Source organism: Rhinoderma darwinii, chromosome 3 (genome assembly GCF_050947455.1).
Source record: "Rhinoderma darwinii isolate aRhiDar2 chromosome 3, aRhiDar2.hap1, whole genome shotgun sequence".
NCBI classification, from domain to species: domain Eukaryota; kingdom Metazoa; phylum Chordata; class Amphibia; order Anura; family Rhinodermatidae; genus Rhinoderma; species Rhinoderma darwinii.
This window is the reverse complement of record NC_134689.1, coordinates 13,792,506-13,798,396: the sequence shown is the minus strand read 5'-3', so window position 1 is coordinate 13,798,396 and position 5,891 is coordinate 13,792,506. Positions and strand designations below refer to the sequence as shown.

Here is a 5,891-nt window from a genome sequence, read left to right as displayed (position 1 = left end):
GTACTCTGACCAAGCAGTCCAGTGTGCTTTAAATATTCACTGCAATGGGCCGCCCCCTCCAAAAGGGCGTTTGGGCTTATTCCCAGATACCAATGTGCACCATCTGATGTAACCAAGTGCCACATCTACATTACTATAACATTTCCAGAGAAATGTGAATGTTGAACTTTCTTATGGTTTTCCACAGGAGCCTGGCATTAAGGAATATAATGGATTATTTATTTCCCTGTTATTACAAGAGGCTTTCACCCAATTAGTTGTGTCGGAATGCCAAAGCTTGTATAACACAGCAGAGCCCGCTGGTTGTGTCCCAGGGTTAGACTATGTCATGTGGAGCCCAGTGACAAAGTTCAAATTTCATACAGTGAGAAATAGATTTGTTTTTGCCGTTCTCGATGGAGTGCTCCAAGATTACAGATCATTTTCATATGTATATAAATAAATACAAAGAAAATTGCCTAATATACGTCACATAAGGAGGTATGTTGTGCCTTGTGTCTTACTATTTTCTAGTAAACAGGACGTCTGTTATTAGGTCCTCTATTAGATTTGATCTGCTATATCTATATATCTATATATATATATATATATATATATATATTATGTTCTGTATGCAGACCCCATTATTCTCCTAGAGGCAACCACTATTACTGGAAGCCAACTGACGTTGATGGGATCTGTGATTTTATTTATGTTTCTCCATATAGTACCTTAAATGCACAAGGGTGTAATGTTTATGCAGATCCACCATTTTCCTCCAAGAGAAAACAACTTTTAGTGGGGCTCAGGTAAATGTATTCTTCAGTTTAGTTTCGGATATTTTGCCACCTGAAAACTCTCAATCAACTGATGTTGATCTATTATTCTAATTAGCTTTCTCTATTTAGTATATTGGGTGCACAAGGGTGTAATGTTCTGTATATGCAGATTCCCATTTTTCTCCAAGAGACAACCACTATTACTGGGACCCAGATAAATGTATTCATCAGTTTAGTATCAGATCTTTTGCCACCTGAAAACTGTCAATCAACTAATGTTGATGGGATCTATTATTCTAATCAGGTTTCTATATTTAGTATCTTGAGTGCACAAGGGTGCAATGTTCTGTATATGCAGAACCACCATTTTTCTCCAAGAGACAACCACTTTTACTGGGGCCCAGGTAAACCTATTCTAAGTTTATTTTCAGACTTTTTGCCACCTGAAAACTGTCAACCAACTGATGTTGATGGGATCTGTTATTCTAACAATGTTTCTCAATTTAGTACCTTGAGTGCACAAGGGTGTAATGTTGTTAATGGGCTGTGGGTCTGATTAGTTATTAACATTGTGATTCCCCCCTGCAGCCCTGCAATGTTGCAGAGTGTATTAAAGGGAACAGAGCCATAATAAGATCTATCAGCAGCCTGCTTGTTGACAGTTTCCAACCGATTGTTTTTGTTTCTCTACTGAGTAGGTAAGAATGAACTTTGAGACTATTTTTCATGATGCCCTATTGTTGTGCTTTCTGGATGATCAAGTTTTAAGAATTTAAACTTTAGAAGTTTAGTTGTCTTAATGATTAATATGTTACTGGGTAGAGCCATGTCTACTTCCTTGTCCTTGAGAATTGTGTTTTTACATATTATGAATGCTAGCCTTTTATTTCAAGCTCGTTGTGAAAAATAGGTGGCTGGGTATTGTTCCTCTTGTCAATCTCGTGGCTCGGTACTTGTCCTCAGAGAAGGTTAGAGTAGAAAGTCTATGTTATCTGATGGTGGAGATGAAGCATTCCTGGATATTGATAAAGCAGCTATGAGTCCAAGCATTTCCCGTGAGAGCTGATGCTGTTATTTGCGAGATGCAAAACATAGACTGACAGCTTGGCCGTCATATTGTTTGAAGGGTAAAGGGACAGTCAGCTAATATGTGTATGTGTATATATATATATATATATATATATATATATATATATATATATATATATATATATTTATATTACATGCAGCAGCATATCCACCTAGAAAAATAACGCAAGCACAGTTATGTATTGATTATGAATAATATGGAAAGCAAGATATAGATCACTGCACACTATTTTCACGTCATTTTAAATTAATTTATGATGCCTGTTGCGACCTGGAAACCATCAAGAAGCTGCTGTTAACAGATCCTCATTTGTTAGTATTTGTCTTTATTTAGTAAATTGGTTTATTGATTGCATAAGAATGTAAAGTTGGGTTGTGGGTTTTCCACCTTCTGACAACTGATGACGTTTCCATCGGATCTGTGATCGGTATATCATCGGTGGGGGTCTGACAACCTGACCCCGCACCGTTAAGCTACTCCGGTGGCCTGTTGTTATGGCACATAATGTTATGTACGGAGCCGGAAGCAGTTGGCTCCGTACATTGGAGCAGAACTCCAGGTCTGCTCCTATTCACTTTAACAGTACTACAGCTCGGCCGCCATTCCGTGGCCGGAGCCAACTGCTTCTGGCATGTACGTCCAGTGTACGGAGGCACCGGACCAGCTGATCTGTGCGGGGTCTGGGTGTCGGACCCCCGTAGATCATGTACTGATCCGTTGGATAGGTCATCAGTTGTGAGAAGGGGAAAACCCTCTCATGAAGATAACCCCATCTCTAGAGACCGCCACCCTGGTGATCATCTGATCGCAGTGGATCTGGTTCCTAGAACACCCAATGATCAACTGTTATCGGGATGTTTAATTTGTTATACATGTACTTACAAATATTATTCAAGGAGATGGGTCCGCCAGTGCTGGAGCAGCTCTTACTTAATGGCTCTGGCAGATAAGAGGGTCCCAAGCAGGGTACCACCTCTATGACATCCAAATGCCCGATCAGTGGGATTACCATTGTGATCCCTGCCATTTGCTACATCAAAGTGGCAGCAATGCTAGAAAATTGCCAAGCCCCCTCCAGCTACTGGCAGAATCTCTCAGGTTTTTTCAGAGGCCGCATAGTCGGCCCATTATAGTCAATGAACAACTGCCGAAAAAAAGCTGAACATAGCCAACAAGAACTGAAGGGGCTAAGAACTTTCTTAATGTCTTAAAGAGGACCTATCGTCTCTTCTGACATGTATGTTTCAGTAAATATGTCCCATAAAATAACAATGCTGGAGCACTCTGAACTGTGCTGTTCTTCTGTTATTCTTCCTGGAAATGTATGACTAAATTGACAACTGGGTGTTACCATTCCCCTTGTTAATAGGGTGTGTCCCTGCACTGATTGGACAGTAATCATGTGTGTGGGGACACACCCCTTTGACAAGGAGAATACACATTTGTCACATTTTTCATATATTTCCAGGAGTAATAACAGAGGAATATCACAATGCAAAGTTTTAAGAACACATATTCCAGAATTATTATCTTATGGCAAATGCAAGTATTAACTAAAATAGAAATGTCAGCAGAGAGGACAGGACCCATTTAGTGTGAAAAGCCCTTTAATATGCCCTACAACCTAGGTTCTCAACCTGTGGTTCATGTACCTGAAGGGGCACATACCATCACTCTATGGGGCACATACCATCACTCTAGGGGGCACATACCATCACTCTAAGGGCATATACCATCACTCTAGGGGGCACATACCATCATTCTAGAGGGCACATACCATCACTCTAGAGGGCACATACCATCACTCTAGAGGGCACATACCATCACTCTAGGGGGCACATACCATCACTCTAGAGGTCACATACCATCACTCTAGAGGGCACATACCATCACTCTAGGGGGCACATACCATCACTATAGGAGGCACATACCATTACTCTAGGGGGCACATACCATTACTCTAGGGGGCACATACCATCGCTCTAGGGGGTACATACCATCACTCTAGGGGGCACATACCATCACTCTAGGGGCACATACCATTATTCTAGGGGGTACATACCATCACTCTAAGGGGTACATACCATCACTTTAGAGGGCACATACCATCACTCTAGAGGGCACATACCATTATTCTAGGGGGTACATACCATCACTCTAAGGGGTACATACCATCACTCTACGGTGCACATACCATCACTCTAGAGGGCACATACCATTACTCTACGGGGCACATACCATCACTCTATAGGGCACATACCATCACTCTACGGGGCGCATACCATCACTCTAGAGGGCACATACCATCACTCTATGGGGCACATACCATCACTCTAGAGGGCACAAACCATCACTCTAGGGGGCAAATACCATCACTCTAGGGGGCACACACCATCACTCTAGGGGGCACATACCATCACTCTAGGGGGAACATGCAATCACTCTAGGGGGCACATACCTACACTCTAGGGGGCACATACCTAAACTCTAGGGGGCATATCACTATAGGGGGCACATACTATCACTCTAGGGGCACATCACTCTAGGCGGTACATACCATCACTCTAGGGGGCACATACCATCACTCTAGGGGGCACATACCATCACACTAGAGGGCACATACCATCACACTAGAGGGCACATACATACACTCTAGGGGGTACTTGCACTGTCATCATGCTGTGCTTTTAATGTGCAGCACAGTGTGGTATCAAGGCCATGGGGGGGGGGGTCTTTGGTGTAATGGATTTAAGTAGGGGGCACTTGGCTTAGAAGCATTGGAAAAACCTTGCCCTACAGCTTGGCTCAATTGGATCTGTGAGCTGCCTGCAACTAACCTTCTTGCTGATGGTCTCCAGTCAGCATTTTTTCTATATGAGCCAGAAAAAAGTATATCACAGGTTCTGGTGTCTACCATTGCAGTCAATGTAATCAAAGGTTGCGCTAAATTTCCATAATTGGGGTTCTATAAAGGGTATTCAGAGCAGCACTAACCTAAAAAAAAAAAAACATTCTTATTCTGATTTGTACTATGAGGTATTTTGACGTCTTTCCTATTTTGCACACAAAAACATTTAATAGATAACAGCTGGCGGAAGAATCAAGCCAAGAAAGTCGCGGGAAATGACACTTTCTCATACGTTGGTTTATGGAGCAGATGGCATGCAGAGCGGGTGGCAGTCAGGACTGGTAGCGATGACTGAATGTTTGATTCTGATTTATAGAGTCAATAAATATAAAAAAAGGCAATAAAGTGAAAATAAATGGTATTTGTTCTCTCCGTGACTCTCAACCACCCCGACCTACACACCTCTGCTACACTGAAGACGTGGGCTTATCCCTATCACACCCAATGTAAATAAAAAATGGGAAGGAAATGAAGACAAAAAGTTCTGCCAAGTTTCAACAATCTACCTATAGCACACCTAGCAGGGCTGAATATGTCAGATGTCGGAACATTTAGTTTGTCATATGAAGCAGAGCTGAGTTTGTTGCAACTGACCAGGATAATAGTATGTGTTGTGTCTTGTTGTTTTTCCGAGAAGTACCAATTCACAAGTAAAAAATTGCGGCCCCACTGGTGACATTTTATGCAAGAAGGGTCAACTTTAGGTTTAATAATGCCCTGTATACAAGGGTGTCGGTATCATAGAGGCAGCCCATTCCTTGGCACCTTTCTGTTGGGTGGCGAGAACCTGTTCAGAACTGCCCTCTCCAAAGGAACTAAGGGGGTAGGGAATTGACCCGAGCGTCATGCGAAGGGGGTCTGGGTGGAAAAGGGAAGAAACACAAGGTGCAAATAACGGGCACCCAGTCTAGATTTTGTGATGGGGCCCCCTCTTTTCAATTTGCCTACTTCATATACAGTAACATCTTTTAATGACCCCCATTATGGTGAACCATATAGTGCCCAAAAAATACAATCATACAGTATCCAAGTAACTCTGCCATATAGTGGTCTAAACATGACTGCCCAATCAATAAACTAGGGAAGGTAGCTGCACCCTGGCACTATTTTGGGCACCAATTGTAGAATTGGGGGT

The 5,891-nt window shown here is 42.3% G+C and overlaps 1 long non-coding RNA gene across 1 annotated transcript; it reads left to right on the top strand.

Moving 5' to 3' along the window:
• Positions 1-374: 374 nt before the first annotated feature.
• Positions 375-5,089, top strand: LOC142750845 (uncharacterized). The gene is made up of 3 exons (XR_012882614.1): positions 375-480; positions 1,347-1,456; positions 4,930-5,089. It is a non-coding gene; the product is annotated as an uncharacterized LOC142750845 (long non-coding RNA).
• The last annotated feature ends 802 nt before the right edge of the window (positions 5,090-5,891 follow it).